Genomic DNA, 19,701 nt, shown 5'->3' with positions numbered 1-19,701 from the left:
AATGCACGAGGCTACGTTCCAATAAAACTTTTTTTTTATGGACACAAATTTGAATTATATATAATTTTCACATATGAAATTTTATTCTTCTTTGATTTTTTTCAGCCATTAAAAAATGTAAAACCATTAACCTGTGAGTCATGCAAAAATCTTCAGGGGACCATTAGAGTTTGTATATATGTATATTGTGCATGTGTGTGTATATCTATCTATCTATCTGTCTGTATACTTTTGTGTATGTTTGATATTATTTATAAGAAGATCTGTTTTAAGAATAAAAAGTTGTTATCCATCTAATCCTATCATTTATTTAACATCTGCTGTGTGCCTGGCACAGTGGTAGGGGCTGTGTGTATTATTTTTAATTTTGCTAATGGGCATGAAAGGTAGGTATTTTTATTTCTTTTAGATGATGAAACTAAGCCACATGGGGGTTAAGTGACTTGAACAAGGGCCCAGAGGAAGGAAGAGCAGACTGGAGGGGTGAACCCAGGTCTGTGCCAAGCCCACGTTCTATGCATTCTATTACTCCATGTCCCGAAAGCGCAATCTATGTGGTATTCCTCTCTGCACCCTTATACCCAGCTCGGGGCCTGGCACATAGCAGGCATTCTTAAACATGAGTGATACGCTGATTCCTTATGCCTCATTCTTTCTTTTAGCTAATTCCGACCATTTCACTTGGTTAGAAATCGACACAGATGAGGCTGGGGTTTTAGCATCTTTTTTCCAGATGTATCACCTGGGGGTCTGGTTTCAAGCTACCCAACCATCTCTGGCTAACTCCAGAAAAAAGGAATTTTTTGTAAAGACATTAAATATCCTTGTATATAGAACTGAATAGTTAGATTTTGGGAAGAATGAGGTAGTAGGAAAGAAAAGACCTTCTCTTTGTAGCACCTTCACTAGAATGACTCATTCTTGTCCTTTTCACCTCTGTGTTCCTTTGTTGGGGAGGGAGGCTGCCAGTGGTTGGCCTCTCTGGGGTCTCATGCTCACCCTTTGGATGAGAAGAGGCACCGTGATTGGTCGTCCCACCAAGGCCGCATGGGATGGAGGAGGGATTAGTTCCTCAAAGGGAAGGCAGCTGTCCATTACTGCTTGGAAAGAGATGAGCCCATGTCCCTGTTACTGGGATGGAGCCTTGACAATTAGAAGGAGCAGCATTTACCCTTCATCACTCTTATAGGAGCGGCGTAGAGCACTGGCAGCAGGTTAGCAACAGCAGCCTCAGGACAGAAGGAAACTTAAAAAATTTTTTTTTATTAATAGAGTTTATTTTTTAGAATAGTTTTAGATTCAAGGAAAAATTGAGCAAATAATACAGAGAGATCCCATCTATCCCCTCCCAGTTTCCCTTATTACTAGCATCCTGCATTAGTGTGGTATATTTGTTACAATTAATGAACCAATATTGATACATTATTATTAACTAAAGTGCATAGTTCATGTAAAGGTTCACTGGTGTGCAGTCCTATGGGTTTTGACAAAGCGTAATGTCGTGTCCACTATTACAGTACCATACAGAATAGTCTCACGCTTTCAAAGTCCTCCTCCTAGTCTTTGTTCTCCTGTCCCTCCAGAAGCCCTAATGACTGCTCTTTTTACTCTGTCTCTATAATTTTGCCTCCATAGAATGTTAAATAGCTGGAATCATACACTATGGGGCCTTTAAAAAATTATTATTAATAGACTTTATTTTTGAGGGCAGTTTTAGGTTCACAGCAAAATTAAGAAGAAAATACCGTGTTCCCATATATCCCACCCATCCCTGCCCGCACATGCACTGCCTCCCCTACTGTCCACATCTAGAGTGGTACATTTATTATGATCGATGAACCGGTGATAGCACATCATTATCACCCAGAGTCTGTAGTTGGGGTTCACTCTTATTGCACATTCTATGGGTTTGGACAAACGTATAATGACTTGTATCCACCACTTTAGTATCATACAGAACAGTTTCACTGCCCTAAAGACCCTCTGTGCTCCACCTGCTCATCTCCCCCTCCCCACCACTCCTTTTTACTGTCTCCATAGTTTTGTCTTTGCCAGAATGTCATATGGTTGGAATCATACAGTATGTAACCTTTTCAGATGGGCTTCTTTCACTTAGTAATGTGCATTTGTTTCCTCCACATCTTTTTATGGCTTGATAGCTCATTTCCTTTTAGCATTCAACAATATTCCATTGTCTGGATGTACCACAGTTTATTTATTCTCTCACCAACTGAAGGACATCTTGGTTGCTTCCAAGTTTTGACAATCATGAATAAAGCTGTGATAAATATCTGTGTGCAGGTTTTTGTGTGAACATAAGTTTTCAACTCTTTTGGGTAAATATTAAGGAACCCAATTGCTGGATTGTTTGGTAAGAGTATGTTTAGTTTTGTAAGAAACTGTCAAACTGTCTTCCAGAGTGGCTGTACCATTTTGCATTCCATCAGCAATGAACAAGAGTTCTTGTGGCTCCACACCCTTGCTAGCATTTGGTCTTGTCAGTGATTTGGATTTTTGCCATTCTAATAGGTATATAGAAGTATCTCATTGTTTTAACTTGCAGTTCCCTAATGACATGTGTCATTGAGCATCTTTTTACATGCTTATTTGCCATCTGTATATCTTCTTTGGTGAGGTATCTGCTCAGATGTTTTGCCCATTTTTAAACTGGGTTGTTTATTTTCTTATGGTTGGATTTAAAGAGTTCTTTGTCTATTTTGGACAATAGTCCTTTATCAGATGTGTCTTTTGCAAAAATTCTCTCTCAGTCTCTGGCTTGTCTTCTCATTCTCTTGATGACATCTTTCATAGAACAGTTTTTAATTTTGATCAAGTCCAGCTTATCAACTCTTTTGTTCATGGATCATGCATTTGGTGTTGTATCTAAAAGGTCATCAACCGCACCCAAGGTCATTTAGATTTTCTCCTGTGTTATCTTGTAGGAGTTTTGCATTTTACATTTAGGTCTATGATCCATTTTGAGTGAATATTTTGTGAAGAGTGTAAGGTCTGTGTCTAGATTCATTTTTTTGCATGTGGATGTCCAGTTGTTCCAGCACCATTTGTTGAAAAGACTATCCTTTCTCCATTGTATTGCCTTTGCTCCTTTGTCAAAGATCAATCCACTATTAATTATGTGGGTCTATTTCTGGGTTTTCTATTCTCTTCCACTGATCCATTTGTCTCTTCTTTCACCAGTACCACACTATCTTCATCATCGTACCTTTACAGTAAGTCTTGAAGTTGGGTCGTGTCAGTCCTTCAATCCCATGTTCTTCTCCTTCAGTGTCATGGTAGCTATTCTGGATCTTTTGCTGCGCCATATAAAGTTTGTTGATATCTTCAAAATATGGAAACACTTTTAAATGTAAATTCTCTAGTTCGAGACAGATTCCAGCTGTCTGTTCACAGGCGCCTTTCTGTATCATACTCATTTTCACACTTTGTTGCATACTAAGGAATATTTTCTTTGGGAATCCACGTGGTTAACGTGACTTTTAAAAAAATGTAGATTCTACACCCTATAATGTAGATAACACATTTGTACAATTGTAGTAGTTCATTGGAAAAAAATCTTATGGGTTTTTAATTGTGGTAAAATGTACATAACATAAAATCGACCATCGTAACCATTTTTAAGTGTGCAGTTCAGTAATGTTAAGTACGTTCACATTGTTGCACGACTAATCTCAATAACTCTTTTCATCCTGCAAAACCAAAATTCTAAACCTATTAAACAACGACTTTCCACTCCCCTTCCCCCGCCCCTGGCAACCACCATTCCACTTCCTGTCTCTCTGAATTTGACTACTTTAGGGTCTTCATATAAGTGGAATCATTCAGTATTTGTCTTTTTGTGACTGGCTCATTTCACTTAGCATAATGTCCTTGAGGTTCCTTCATGTTGTAGCACGTGTCAGAATTTCCTTCCTTTTGAAGGCTGAAAATATTCCACTGTATGTAAATACCACATTTTGTTTCTCCGTTCGTCTGTGGATGGGGTCAGTTTGAGTACATTTTAAAGTGGGGTTTAAGAGCTATTTGTTCACTGCACTTCACCTCGGACGCGGTGGGCACGGAGGAAGGGGGCACCAGATGAACAAACAGCTCCAACTCCAGCACCCAGAGGTGCCGCTCCTTATTGGGTGCTGTAACAAAGATGACAGACAAAATTTTGGTTTAAGAAATTGTATATTAAGAATTCAGACAGAATCAAAATAAACAAAAAAAGAAGTCTTAAAATGACAGTGTTTTGTTTTATTTCTATATTTTGGAAAAGACAGTGACATTTTGAGGGGCCGTGGGGAGGGGAGTGAGTGGTGGGCTCTTGTCCTCCTTGTGACCTCACCAGCGATGTCTCTATATCTCTACGTAGTTTACTAACATAATTATACTGACTTACTATACGAATACATCTGAATATATAATTAATTCTACTAGTACATCCAGGATATAATCACTTAGTTAATGACAGTTCCAGGCATGGTTTTGGGGACATGGATTTACCCAAGACTAGATTATGTCTAAATAAACAAAAACTGAATATAAAATAAAGTGTAGCCTGAATCCTTAGGATGATGATATCGTTAACTCTGATATGCTCAGTTTCGAGAGTAACTTTTGAAAATACAACCAATAAGTAAAAATATTCAAGGGGCTGGCCCCGTGGCCGAGTGGTTGAGTTCGTGCGCTCCGCTGCAGGCGGCCCAGTGTTTCGTTGGTTCGAATCCTGGGCGATCCTGGGCGCGGACATGGCACTGCTCATCGGACCACGCTGAGGCGGCGTCCCACATGCCACAACTAGAGGAACCCACAACGAAGAATATACAACTATGTACTGGGGGGCTTTGGGGAGAAAAAGGAAATAATAAAATCTTTAAAAAAAAAAAATATTCAAGAGCAGAACAACTGAAGGTCACAAGATCTGCTGAATACCAAATAGGAGGACCATTGGCAATGCGATGGAGGAAATAAGATGTCGTCTGAAGTAATGACACAAAAGCAAATTCAAATAGCTCAAAACAATCTATTTTGAAAAAAGAAATCTAAACCCAAAGCACAAGATTTAAAATATTAGAAAGGAAGTCTTGTTGCTCTCAGGGAATGGAAAAGGAATAAAAAAATAATCATAAATGTGGCATTGAGTCATGCCGGTGGCCCATGGCCCCGAATTCTGTCTCTACAGTGACTCTGTGGGGTGTTTTGTAGCAGGTCTGGCCTGGTCCTGGGCTCCCAGATTATACAGTTATTGAGCTATGCTTTCTGAATTGATACAAACGTCTATTATTTCTATTTTCATTTTGTGTCAGTTTTGGTCTAATGCATACTACGCATAGTACTTAGCTTGTATTGAACCAAAAGCTAGTATTTTCAAATTTAAATCATATCCTCAGATTTAGAGAACAGAGCTCTGATCTACACATCTGTTTCTTCCATGGTTTTTAAATTTTAGTCTTAGCCACTCTTGGCTTTAACATCCAAGCCCTCTCTCTCCGTCCACCATATAGAAATCGTCCCACTCCTTCACTGTTTGATTTCTTCTCTCTGGCTTGTCTCCAACTCTTTTACCTCTTGAAGTCTAACAGAAATCTTATGCCGTTTTTCAGTAAAGAGGAATCATGACTTTGTACCAGGGTGGGCTAACCCTACAGTTGCAAGTTCGATTCAGGGACGCAGAATGCTGCAGCACTGACGGGAGTCAGATATGCTGGACTGGATTACTGGGGCATTCTTTTGACAGCTGGGTGACCTTGGGCAAGTCCTTTGGCCTCTCTGAGCCTCAATTTCTTCTCTAGTTTATGCATCATCCAGTGGAGTCACAGGATCAAATGAGACAAAGTATAGGCAAGCATACACATATGTATCTTTATTTTTTCTGATTTAAAAATCAGTATATGCTTGTTGTAAAAAAATAAAGTATAAAAGTAACATGTAATGAACAGCAAAATTTCTAGAAATAACAACTGAGGCTAGCTTGGTTATAGTCTTCTAGATCCCCCTCCACCCCTTTCTGGCAAATAACATATAATACAATTGCAAAAACAGGATCATTCCACAGCCTGTATTTTCTCTTGCTTCGTTCATTTCATACATTGTGACAGCTTTCCAGGTCAGTGCATAGAGAGCTACCACATTCTTTTTCACGCCTCCATAGGATCCTCTTGGCATGGGGGCCCCATGAACTATTTAATCCATTTCATGGTGGTGGCTGTTTTAGCTTGTTTCCAATTTTTTAGCTTTTTGAAATAAAGCTGCAACAAATTGCATTGTGATATGATAGTTTTACATTCTTGAGTGATTATTTCTGTATATTCCTAGGAAAGGAATTGCTGGGTCAAAGGTATGAACATTTAAAATTTGATGGCTATTGCTAACTTCACAAGTGTTTTAAAGCCGTGGGCCTCTCTGGAAATATTCATTACTAGACTAGGTTCTAGAAAACAAACAGCACCTGGAGGTCAGAGAACTAGACTGAGAACAGAGTAGGTTTAGGCACAAGTCACTTAACCTCTCTGTGCCTCAGTTTCTTCACCTGTAAAGTGGAGATAAGAATAGTTTCCTTCTTGTAGCATTGTTGTGAGGATTAAATGAGATAATATATGTTAAATGCTGAGAATCCTGCCTGGTGTAGAGAAAGCACTATCCAATGAGAGATGTTGCATATTATGACTATTTTAGGCCAGAACTGCGACCCTGGCCTGGGCTGTTCATCACCCCCTAGAGCAGGGCCAGACTCAGCAGGTGGCCAGGTGTCCTTGGGGACCCTCCCGGCATGAACTTTGGTGGCCTACACCTGCCTTCTTTCCATATAATCTGATTCTTTTCTTCCCTTCCGTGGCCTTATGAGTCAGGGGACAGTTTATCCAGAGTTGGGCACGTGGGGAGCCAACGAGCTTTGATCACTGGCCTCTTTCAGACCATTTAAAGGTGAGTCCAGCCCTGATCCCCATGAAGGAAGAGAGAAGGGGACTACTATTTACTGAACCCCTGCTGTGGGCTAGGCCTTATCACACTTAAAAAAAAAAAAAAAATATATATATATATATATATATAAAACTTTTAATCCTCACTATACCCTGTGAGGTCAGTATTACTATCACCATTTTAGAGATGAGCAATTGGAGGCGTGGTCATCTTAAGGAACTTGAGCAAAGCCACACCACTAATAAGTGGCAGAACTGGGATTTGGCACAGGATTGGCCTCAAAGTCCCTGGTTGTCCCAGGGTGCCCCAACTCTCCGCCCATAGGTGTACTGAGCCACATCTACAGTCTGTGTCCTGATTCAGTCACTTGTCGGTCTGTAATTTTTAATAGTCTTTGAGGGAGAATCTTGTCTAATATATACATATATATATATATATTTTTTTTTTTGAGGAAGATTGGCCCTGAGCTAACTACTGCCAATCCTCCTCTTTTTGCTTAGGAAGACTGGCCCTGAGCTAACATCCCTGCCCATCTTCCTCTACTTTATATGTGGGATGCCTACCACAGCATGGCTTGCCAAGTGGTGCCATGTCTGCACCCAGGATCCGAACCAGCGAACCCCTAGCCGCCGAAGTGGAACATGTGCACACTTAACCGCTGCACCACTGGGCCGGCCCCTAATATTTTTGAAAGTTAAAAACCATCACAGATCATTTGGGGCAGTTAACAAGTGCGCTTATTCATTCGACATCTATGGGATCACAGGAGCCATGACGCCACTGGCCCAAGGGGCTCTTCCACCTGCGCTCAGGGCCGCCCCTTTGCACGCTCAGCACCATGCAGCAGGGAGCTGTAGTGCCCTCACCAGTCTTCTTCGGACAAATGGACTTCGTCCTTCGTCGTGGTGGTCATTGTTGGAGTTACATACTTCCACCAGACTGTTTGGAAATAGAACCACTCCACCTTCCTCCTTAGACCAAAGCAGAAAATTCTGATTCTCTTCCTGCTTTCCTTTACATCATCCTGAGCAACTTTTTTGCACTGTAACAGTCAAATGGTCATAGACGCCGATGGAAGCTGTTAGGTGCCTTGGACACATTTAAAGGATCGTTTTGTATCGCCTTCTTCAATTCTTGTTTACCTTTGAAGGGAGACACTTTCTCTTGCTTCCTTTGCATGAATTTCAGTTTTTAAGCTGCTCCCCACCCCCACCTTAGCAGCCCAAAGTAACTCCAGTCCAATGAGTTGTGTCTGGTCTTTGAATGGGGGGATTTGGCCCTGTTGATCTGCACCACCCTCTTTTCTAGGCCTTTCCATAAGTAATGTTAAAACAAGCTCCAAAATTCCTGAGGATGATTTTCCAAACTCTTCCTTTCGGTGCATTGAAAGAAGTATCTGGATCTTGTTGATGCTTCTCTCAAATGGAGGGAGGTCCTGGTGATCTTTTTCTTTCCTTCTCTATCTAGAACCGTGACTGTGATCATCCTTTCACACTAAACTTCCTGCACGCCTTCCTGTTTATTACCTGGAACTGTGTCTAGTGTATTGTCTTTCCTTGTAGTTTCTAAAACTCCCTATACTTGGAAGCTATCATTTAAATCTCTCTTCCACACAGGGCTGGCTGAGCTTGCCCATTAGGGGAATGGATTGCCATGATAGGTTTGGTTTAAAAGGTGCTAGGAAAGATTTCTCTCCTGAACCTTTTATCTTGCATCTTCAATCAGTCAATAAATATTTATTAAACCTGTTCTTTGTGCTTAATATAAACTGAGATGTAACAATGAACAAGAGAGGCGAGATCCTCGCCTGCCTAGAGCTTGCATTCTAGGGGGTGTTTATTGGAGAATGGGGCACGTGGGGAGATGGGTAAGCAGGCCAGGGGTCTAGATGATGCCAAGTGTGATGAAGGTACTGGAAAGGGTGCTGTGGCTCAGCATGATTGGGAGGAGTGCTTTTCTTCAGCAAAGGACTCTCTGAGGAGGTGACATTTGGGCTGACATGTAAATAATACAAAGAAACCAGCCATGTGGCCTGACCAGGTAAGGTCATTCCAGGCAAAGGGAACAGCAAGTACAAAGGCCCCAAGGCAGGACAAATTTGGTCTACTCAGTGAACTGAAAGGAAAACAGTGTGGCTGGAGAAGAGTAAGCCAGGGCAAGAAAGCCAGGAGACGAGATCAGAGAGGTGGTGGGGCCAGGTCATGTAAAGCCTTGAGGTCAAGAAAAGTTCAGATTTTACATCCAGTGCAACGGGAAGTCATTAGGGGAGAGGGCCAAATGTCTTTAAGAGGCTGCTCTGGCTGCTGTGTAGAGAATAGATTGTAGAGGGGCAATCAGGGAATCAGGGACCAGTTGAGAGGACATTTCTAGTCCAGATGTAAGCTGATGGTGGCTTAGACTAGGAGAGAGAAAGAAGGATATGGGCTTGGGGTATATTTTGGAGGCAGAGCAGGCAGACTTATTGATGGATTACACGTAGAGGATGAGTCAAGAGAAGAATCACGAAGACCACCTAGGTTTTTTGTTTGAGTGCCTGCCTGGAGCTAGATGTTACTTACTGAGATGGAGGAGGAGGAACCGGTTGTGGGGAGAAGATTAAGAGTTTTGTTCAGGTCAGAAGGATCAAGCAGGCTATGGGTCTGGAGCTCAGCCCAAATTGATGTCCCGTGAACCAGGAGCAGGGCTGTATCATATAGAGCTCACAGCAGTAACATAATGCTCGGTCATAGAAGACACTTCCTAAGAGCTTAATGAATTGAACTATCCTCATTAAAATGTAAATATGCCCCCAAAGTGAGAACTCAGTGGGTGTTGTTAGTCATTCTCACCTTAGTACGAATTTACATGTTTATTTTATAGTAACTGTTTGAAAGCTGCTATTTAAAAAGGGATAGTAGAAGGACTTTAGGACAATTAGTTTCCTTTGAGGGTACAGGCTGAGCCTTGTGGGTATCCTCAGGAGGGAGGGAAGGAAGGGTACTAAAGACAAGGCAAGAAAATACAAATTATAGACATATAATTTTGCTTATGGCTGCTACAATTTCTTCATTTACAAACAAGGCATAGTCTTTTTGAAATACATAATTGCTGTCTGCTTTGTTAAAAAATACTAATTTTATATAACATTTCCAGTTTAGCCTCTTATTCTAGTAAGGTGTTCTATTGCACAGTTGCATTATGATGTTTTTAATAATGTATAGAATTTCTACCTACAGAGATTCATAGAATGCTTTGCTAGCTTGGGGACATTGTTGTGTAATATTACAATTAAAACCTGACTAACTAGTCCTCCATGAGCTAGTGGTATAGGTCTCCATCTCAGATTTTGAGGAAATAATCTTCGATCAGCACTGAATACTCTCTCAGTGACAGGTGGGGTATTTAGCACTCAGTTCTGAGCTCTTTGAAGATGGCAACTGGGCTTCATCTCAGAGCCTCTCCAGGGCTGGCCCAGAAGAGACTTAATGAATGGATGAAAAAGGCATATTTAAAGTAAGGCCAATAATAACTGTGAAACTGTTCTGTAGGAATCAAAACTAAATAAAACGAACCAACGGCTTCCAATTTAGGCTTCTGGGTAACTGTCTACCCACGGCACCCGGCTTCTCCAGGCTGTACATGTGAATCTGCGCCATCATTGTTACATTGCTTTGATTTTCTGAGTGGAATTAAATCTGACTCCGCCTTCTTATGAGCATGGTAAGGAGGAGTTTAATCTTGGGGATGTTTTGAGAGCCCTGCTCCCTGTTAAAAGACAGTTTTTAAATAAAGATAAAATCACGACTTTCAAATAAATATAAAATGAACAATGTGAGTGATTTTATTTAACTCATTAATTCCTAAAGAAACAAGTAGGATTGGTTACTATCGGTTCAAAGGAGAATTCAAAAATAGCACACGTGTATAGGCCATCAGGAAGCCTGAAGTAAATTTAGAAAAAGATGCAAACCTGGTCAATAATCCACAGGACAATAATTGATTGTGTTCCACTGAATAAATTCATTTGCATTTCAGTGGACAAGAGTCATTGGCTTTACTACCTGTGTCAGTTTCCTTGGGCTGCTATAAGACAGTACCTAAGCTACGGGGCTTAAAACCACAGAAATTTCTTGTCTCACAGCTCTGGAAGCCGGAAGTCCAAGATCAAGGTGTTGGCAGGACCAAGCTCCCTCTGCTCCCTGCGGGGGCAATCCTTCCTCGTCTCTCCCCAGCTTCTGGGGGTTTGCTGGCAATCCTTGGCTTGCAGCTGGAGCATTTCAGTCTCTGCCTCTGTCATCATATGCCATTCTCCCTATGTGTCTGTGTCTCTCCTCTTCTTCTAAGGACACCGGCCATATTGGATTAAGGGCCCACTGTCCTGCAGTATGACCTCATCTTAACTAATTACATCTGCAGTGACCCTAGTTCCCAGGAAGGTCACATTCTGAGGTCCTGGGGGTTATGACTTGAACATATCTTCTGAGGGGACACAATTCAACCCACAACATTACCCATTTTCTACAGCTGCAGAGTTGTAAAATAGCTCAAAGGCGATGAAAGACACGACACCCAATAACTGTCTCTTTGCCCATTTCAGTCTTTCTCAATTTTTTCTAACACCTTTTCTAGAGTTGCTCCCAAATTTTGGGATCTTCAGTCCATGCTTGGCCCCACTGCTACGCTTGCTTAAAGGCAAGAAGCTTTCCTGTTTCTGGGCTGGCCAGGTCTTGCTAAGACTCAGGGGCCCAGTGCTCAATTCCAACGCTGCCCTAAGGTTGCCAGGTAACCAGGGGCACACTTTTGAGGTGGTGCCCCAGCCAAGGGTGCCGCAAGGGTTAGGCTAGTGTCTGCTCCTCCTGAAATGGCCGAATTCCACCCCCACCCAAGCCTCAGGGCATCTGCTGCCTGCCACATGCTCCAAGCATCTCCTACTGTTGCTTTCCTGGCAAATCTCTCAAGGTGCCCACGGGAACTCCCAGTCTCTCTCTCCTCCAGGGTGAGAGTCAGAGGGTGAGCTTCTCTTTCGAACTCATCCCTGCCACATACATTCCCAGCACCTGGACAGTGAAAACCGTGACGGGCTTTGGCCATTGGAAGATTCTGAGTCAACAGCTGAACTGCATTTGGAGCCTGGAGAACAGACTGACGAGTTTGAGAAGGTTGGTGTTGAAATGAAAAGGAGTTTCCAGTTCACCTTGGGTTAAGAGCAGAGCACTTCAGTCCCAAACAGTCTCATAATAACAGTTTTATGATGTTGTTGCTTAAACTGCTCCCCTCATAGGAGCTGCCTCCTCTTCTCTCCCTCCTGCTTCCCCTTCCTCTGGGAGGCAACGGCATCCAGTTGGTGGGCAAAGGAGTCCAGTGCCACCACTTCTGAGGTTTTTTCCAACTTCTGGAGGAAGCCTTCTGGGCCTGGCTGTGCTTCTCAGCCTGTTTGCTCTTGTCTGCAGTGGGCTGTTCCGTAACCCCTGGTCGTCCTGTCAGCTAAGGCAATTGGAGTGAGTGTAGTTGGACATTTGTTGTTTAGAAATGCCTCGTCCTCTTTAGCATATTTAATCTTAGCAGCTTGGTGACATTTTTTCCCAGCTAATATGGTACTTGTTTATCTAAATAGCTTCCAACACCCCTCAAAGACCCCAAACCTCTATAGTTTAAAACAGTGGATTTTAAATAAGTGATTTTGCCTCCTTCCCCGACAAGGGACATTTGGCAATGTCTAGAGACATTTTTTATTGTCACAACTGTGTGGCTGCTACTGGCATCTAGTGGGTAGAGGCGAGGGAAGCTGCTAGACATCCTACAGTGCACCACACATGTCCCTCCCCCCAACAAAGAATTATCAAGTCCAAAATGTCAATAGCACCGAGGTAATTGAAAAACCTTGGTTTCAAAGAAAGAAAAAAGACAACTACACTTTAAAAATTACAAAATAATTCCTGATCCTAATGGAAAAAGTTGAAAATACAGACAAACTAAAAAGAAAAATGTAAACGTCTTGAAATCCCAGAAACATATATTTTCTGCTAAGGGTAAGCTTTTTTTTTTCTTAAAGGTACATTAAGAATAATTTGAACCCTTTCTCATTCCCAGGAAAACTTGGAAGCAAAATATTTATTCCTGTTTGTTTGCAAAATTCAGGGGATTGAGCAAGTTGGCCCAAGTTTTTATGGACTGGTAGGAAGGAAAAGCCAAGTGACAAATAAGGACCGAAGCTCTTTCTTTAATGCCCTGGACTGATTCCAGATGCATTTCTAGATATGACATGCCCACAAAATGCAGAGCAGAGAATCTTCTCGTAGGAGTCACCAACTCCTCAGCCTCCCCCTCCCCAGCGAGCACATTCGCGGTGGAGACAGGGCTTCAGCAGGAGAAGGAAACTGGCTACTGGCTATTTTTAAAACGGAAGGCTTCTAAAATAGTAAGATGTTAAAATAATGACCTGTGAAAGGAGAGAAGCCCTTTTGTGGATTAAAACGCCAGAGACAATGTGGCACCAACTGCGGAGTGTGTCTGAGTGACATCTTGGCCACGTGGGGACACAGGAAAGTGGGCGGCCGAGTGTACCAGGAGACTCTGTGCTGGGCAGCAGCTGAAAAGTTTAGATGAGCGTGAGCTGACGAGTGTGGTTACAGGGAGAAGCCAGCCGCTGTGAGCTCCTTTCTGCTCTGGAGGAAGTTGGAGAAAGGGGAGTACTGAGGGGACCAGACACATCTCCTCCCCAGGAACTTCTTGAGCTCCCAGTCTGTGGCAGCCTTTGTGCCGGGCTGGGTGTCAGGGGCTCAAAGATGAATCAGGTTTTTGTCTAAGGAAAGAGGACATAGAGTTCCTTGAGGCTGGGGCCACTTCTTTAGTTTCCTAAACAGGAAGTTGCCTGCTCTTGAAATTTAGGGCTGGTCCAGAAATTTTAGAGTGGCTTTTGTTGGAGTAGGTTGTATCAACATAATTAATTGAGAGTGAATCGAGGCAGAAGCTGTCAGAAGTTAATCAAAAGGGCTTTTTTGCTTGTAAAGGAAACATGATGGGAGAGGGCAGTGCTCCTTGGGGAGTTAACGCCTCTCAGCTGAAAACGTCTCAAGCTGTGTAAATGGAAGTGGCTGCAGACAGTGATGCAGATGTGGACAAAGGCAAGTCAGCAAAGAAGGAGGGAGAAGCCGAGGCCTGAGATCAAGGATGGGAGTGGAACTAGAGCAATAGCTTGTTTAAATTAGAAATGTAGGTGACATCAGTGTGGTTTGTAACAGGACACTCTATACTTGTAAGTTACCCAACGGCTATGTAATTAAACAAATTATTAAGGAAAATTTGAAACATAAGTAAAGTCCTGCCCCAGAAAGAATGGTATCAAAAACCTGATATACTCATCACCCAGTTTTAACAATTTTTAATAAATGGTCTATTTTGTTCCAGCTCTCCCCGCACCTCCCCAACCCCCCAGGAATTTTGAAGCAGACTCCAGACATCGTATCATTTCATTGGTAAATATTTCTGTATGTATCTTTAAAAAGAAGTAGTATATACTTTGAGTTTGTGGTCTCGTGTAGTGCAGAGCTCTGCTCTAAACGTCTGATGCCGTCGATCTGAAAGCATACCTGCACCATCTCCTCAGAAAAGCCTTGACCTGCCCCTTCCCAGGTTGAGGTGAAGGCCCTCCATCTGTGCTTCCTTAGTGCCCTCCACACATTGTGTAGAAATTATTGTTTCTTGTCTGTGTCCTTTGCTAGTGTGATATTGACATTAAAGGCTCAGTAAATATCCATGTACTCCCCACATTTCCCAGCCTCCCTTGCAGTTAGGTTGGGGCCTTGTGGCTACTGCAGGCCAATGACCTGAGAGTGGGACTAATCCATCACTTCTGGGCTTATGGTCAGGAAAAGCCCAGAGTGCTGCCTCCATGCTTGTTCTTCCTTTCTTGTGGCCCTGGAAGCCATGTGTGAGAGGGTGATGCTCCAACATAGAGGGAGCCTGAATCCCTGGGTCATTGGAGGGATGAGAGTCTTTTTGGTCTATATAGGACTTTGTAGGAGTGAGAAACAAAGTTCTGTTGTGCTCAGCCATTGAGATTTCAGGGTGTATCTGTTACTTCAGTGTAAGACAGCATATGCTCACTAATGCAAACTAGTCTGCAGCTTCCTCTAGTCCTGGGGCTGTATTCTCCATCACTATGTCCTTGGTACCTCTCTTTGTGCTTGGCACATGCTGGATTCTCAAGAAATATTTGGAAGGAAGGAAAGAAAGATAAAAAGGAGGAAGGAAGAAAGAAAAGAAGAAAGGATGGAAAGAAAGAAGGGAAACAAGCAGGCTTGCTCTGAGGCCCCAAGATTTAATTTATAAGTTCAAAATTTCTGACCTTTTGGGAATGACAGTAGTAAAAACAAACCAACCAACCCAGAGAGCTCTCTTTTAGAAGTTTTCTGAAACTCTATCCTAAGAAGTGTATCTTGCAATATTGCTTTGCTTTGCCTACTGATAAATATACAAAACTAAGCTTTATAAGCAGGCGCCTCATCAGTTCTACACTCCTAGATTCGGGAACTTTGCTTGCATCTTCTTGTGCCCATGGCATCACCTCCTTTAGCCCTTCGTTTGCCTCTCTGGCGCCCTGCTCACTGTATGCTTCGTCTACACCAGACACTGTTTCCAGGTGCTGGATACAGAAGTGAGCAAGAAAGGACACGATGCTTGTTCTCGGGTGGACAGTGTGGCATGTGCTTCCCGTGCACGGGAGGGCCCCATCTCATCTAGGGGTAAGAGGGAGGGCTTTCCAGAGAAAGCATCTCCAGCAGATCCTAGAGTAGAAGTTAGTCAGCGTTGAAGTTGGAGTTGTATCTTCAGTACATTCTTGATTGCATCTTCCGTATCATGTCATCTCACTTCTTTTCAGTCTTGCTCTCCTCTCTACTTAGATTTTTCTCCATAGTCCTCCTGCGCTTGTGGAGCAACCAATGATCACCCCAAGTGTATTTGGTGAAAAAGTTCACAGTCTAGTTCCCAGCGTTAGTTACAGATCTCCAGGACGCGTGCCTGCAGGGGTGGTGCATGCATGTGCTGTATTAACAGCCATCAGGGTACACTGACTGCAGCAGATTCAGGGGCCCCGTGCTCAAAGATGTCGCCCCTGTGCCTGGAAAGGGAATTGCTGGGAGACAGGCAGGAAGGAAGTTTCATCATAACCACTTTGTCATCTTCATTTCTCATCATCTTAGTACATGTTTCCCCAAAAACTTCACAGTGATAGAATATCTTGGACTTCTTTGTGGTCCATTTAGAAAAGATGAACACATAGCTCCAGAAGGTGTGTCTGTGTACATAGAGCACTGAAGATAACATCCTAAAGCAGTTACCTGGCTAGGTTTGGGTTTAGGAGATGGTTTTAAATTTTGTTAAAATGCAATGTGGTTTGCAAAATCCTGCAGCTCCCCTTTAGCGTCAGCCCGACCCCTTCAGCATGTGAGGATGAGTCTGACCAGCTGGGAGCCTCCTCCCAGATTGGACCTCAAACACTTTGACACCAGGCTGGGTGTTGTCCAATGGATTTGCACTTTTTCCTTCTTAGCTGGCTCATTCCCTGTGGCTAGAGGTAGAGATTTAATCTTAGCAAATGCCAGGAGCAAGGTGGCCTTCTCCTGGTTAAAAGAAACTGTCTTCTGGTTACCCGTGGCAGAAATAGGAGCACTTTTAAAGAACTGTCTTTTGCCTCTGGCCTGTGTTTGGGAGAAGAGGCCTATTACGTTTGGATACGTTTAGGGATGTGGGGGAAATTCCTCCCTGGCTTCTCCCATTTAAATCCAGTGATGCTATAAAGGAACCCAGTTTCATTTCCCAACAGAGAGAGAATTTCCAGAAAGAAGGATACCTACTTCTTCTTCTTCTTTTTTCTTTTTTTAGGAAGACTGGCCCTGAGCTAACATCCATGCCTATCTTCCTCTGCTTTATATGTGGGACACCTGCCACAGCATTGCTTGCCAAGTGGTGCCATGTCCACACCCAGGATCTGAACTGGCGAACCCTGGGCCGCAGAAGCAGAACGTGCGCTCTTAACTGCTGTGCTACCAGGCCGGCTCGTACTTCTTCATTTAAAATACCTATTACTGTGACACTGATCCTGCCCCAGTGCCGAGCACAGAGCAGCAGTGAACACTTAGTGGAAGAAAAGGAAAACACTGAGCATCATTTTTTCTCTTCAAAAGTGAGTTTCTCCCAGCTACCCATTTCTACAATCTAGAATGGGAATTAGCAATGTAATAAAGTTATTTCTAGAAGAGAGAAATAAGTAATTTACTTTATAGTGGTCTTAAATCTTTAATAGCAACATATTTTTATTTAAGAAGCATATCACTATGAATCTATTCTACAGAAATAAAATGTCCCAGTAAATGAGGATAGATGTGTGAAAAACAGCGAAAATTTGAAAACAAAATATCAATGTCTGTTGATAGAGGACAGCTGAATAACTTGTGATTCATCCATGCAATGGAATATTGTGCACCTATTGATAAAGTGAATTTGATCTATGGATATTGCCTGGGACGATGTTTGTGATGTTTTTACAAAAAAAAAAGTTTGCAGAGTACGTTGTATGATACGATCCCCTCATTTTTAAAGGGGCAAATCCCACGTCTGTGAACATATATTTGTGTGAACCTAGTGAAGGGATGGAAGGATATATCCCAGACTTTAAGTCTGGTTTCCTCTTGTGATGGTGGTGGAAGCAGAGCTGGAAGGAACTTTATTTTTCTACAAACCACTTCTGTGTTGATTTGTTTCAATGAGCATGTTATAGCAAAAAATAGTCATGGAAAGACAGCTTGAAATTTGAATATAAGTATTAATATATGGATTGAGATAAAAATGCAACATGAATCTTCTCATTGTTTATAAATTTTTGTTTACAAATAATTTTTACTCTAATAGCTTGTGGATGTCAAGCTTACAAGTATAACTCTACAATGGGCACTTTGGATGATAGTATAAGCCATGCAAAGTTAGAAGACTTTGATCTAAAGAAGAGGGGAAAAACTGGAAGGGGCTATGATTTGGGGCATTTAAGGTGAGGGCACATATTATTAAAGGGGTGAAGTGATGTAATGGGACGTGGCCAACACGAATATATGTGAGTTGTCAATGCCAAAAAGGGCCAATCATGCTTCTTTCATGTTGAGAGAAAACTTGTCTGATTGGTTCCCAGGCCCAGTGGCTGAGTTGCTCAGCTTACAGACGCAGTTTCTGAAACTAGAGCACTTATTGTGAGAGACAGAGCAAGGAAGTGAGCGGAGAGGACTTGGGGAAGGCGATGGAGGGAAGATGGCACCCTGATTCCTACTATGTAGAGATATGTGGAGAATTTATCAGAAATGAAATCTTTGAAGTGAATGTTCAATGTTCCTCTCCTCACTCTGCTACCCTTATGATTCCTGTCTTAAGGTTTATTTGGTGGCAAGACGCAGAAGCCCATTCAAATGATCTCAGGTGAAAAGAGAATTCCTTATAAAAATATAGGATAATCTCATCAAACTTAGTTGTAGGAAGTACAACCTGGGCCTCGCAGGCATTGAAAATTGTCAGACAACTGCTCTTTCACATGTCTCCATGGGAGTCACCCTGGCCTTCTTTCATATCTGCTTCTGTTTTTCCTTCTTCCGTTATCTCTCCATACCCACACTTGGCTTGCCACAGTTGTGCCAACTCTGCCTCTACACTACATTTTAATTCAAGGTCAACGCTAGCATCTCGATGCTGTAGCCTCTGTGTCTCTTAATTCAAGGCCATGAGATGAAGCATCTGTTCAGCCCATGAGTCGGCTTCTGAGAAGGGGCGTGGGCAGGTAGACAATTGTCCACAGCATCGGGTACTTCTCATGCCTCTTCCCTGACCACATCCTTTCACCGGTTTTCTCTTCAAACCTCTGTTCATCCTCGAACACGTAATTTCTTCTCAAGCCTGTCAAGGTGTTCGTGCAGCCTGGCGCATGCTTCCTTCCTTCTTTGCCTCTGGTACATTCAGACCTCCTTTAAATATCGTCTCCAGTATGTAACACGCCTGGATAGCTCAATTCAAAATGAATTCTTTCTTCCTTTGGGGCTGCCACAATTTGTGTTTATACTTTATACACCCTGCTTGTGTATCTCTGTGCATTTACTTCTTCTCCTTCCCCCAAAGGGGGCATGTCCTGTTTATCCCTGTACCCTCTAAACCTCTCCCAGCACCGGCAGGAGGTGCTCATAGATGTTTCCTGAATTCAGGCTCCCTATAGCTCATTAAATCATGAGTGTCTGTATTTACATACATATTCTCATTTGCATCGTCATAAAATGGCAGAAAAGATTTTACCATTCTCTGTTAAGTTCAGAGAAATCACCTCGTATATGTGAAATGATTTTTCCTCATCAAATCACGAAAAGATATAAGGACAACCATGTATTTGCGCTTTTGTCTTCCAGAGAAAATACGTCTAAAAATTAAAGTTGTTTTTCCATGATTTCTCAATAAATCAGAATTATGTTAAAAATAGTCTCCTGACGCCCAGTTGGGGGTCCTAGCGTTAGGTCTAAAGTCTCTCAAAGCTTCACTTGGGCGGTGTAAACCATGGTACTTTACTTCTTCAGTGTCTGCAGTGTGTTTTTGTTCATTGGTCTGGTGTGGTTTGGTTTTTCTGTGCTGCCTGCCTGAATGATAATAGTGCCAAGCCAGCTAAGATGAGGCACTCTTTCTGTAATGTCATCCTCAGCTAATGTCATCATCCTTGATCTTCTTTTTCTCTCACACCCTACATTCAACCCATCCGGAAATCCTACCTTCAAA

The 19,701-nt window shown here is 42.5% G+C and overlaps 1 long non-coding RNA gene across 1 annotated transcript in view; it reads right to left on the bottom strand.

Annotated features, from left to right (window-relative positions):
• Positions 1 to 1,277: 1,277 nt before the first annotated feature.
• LOC139045345 (uncharacterized) overlaps positions 1,278 to 19,701 on the bottom strand; it is a 38,465-nt gene continuing 20,041 nt past the window's right edge. The window contains exon 3 of the long non-coding RNA XR_011503540.1: positions 1,278 to 4,148. This is a non-coding gene — a long non-coding RNA (uncharacterized lncRNA). The remainder of the gene's footprint in view (positions 4,149 to 19,701) is intronic.

The sequence above is a fragment of the Equus asinus genome, chromosome 1, assembly GCF_041296235.1.
Source record: "Equus asinus isolate D_3611 breed Donkey chromosome 1, EquAss-T2T_v2, whole genome shotgun sequence".
Classification (NCBI taxonomy): Eukaryota; Metazoa; Chordata; class Mammalia; order Perissodactyla; family Equidae; genus Equus; species Equus asinus.
The sequence above is the reverse complement of the archived record's forward strand: the minus strand, read 5'-3'. Positions and strand labels throughout refer to the sequence as shown.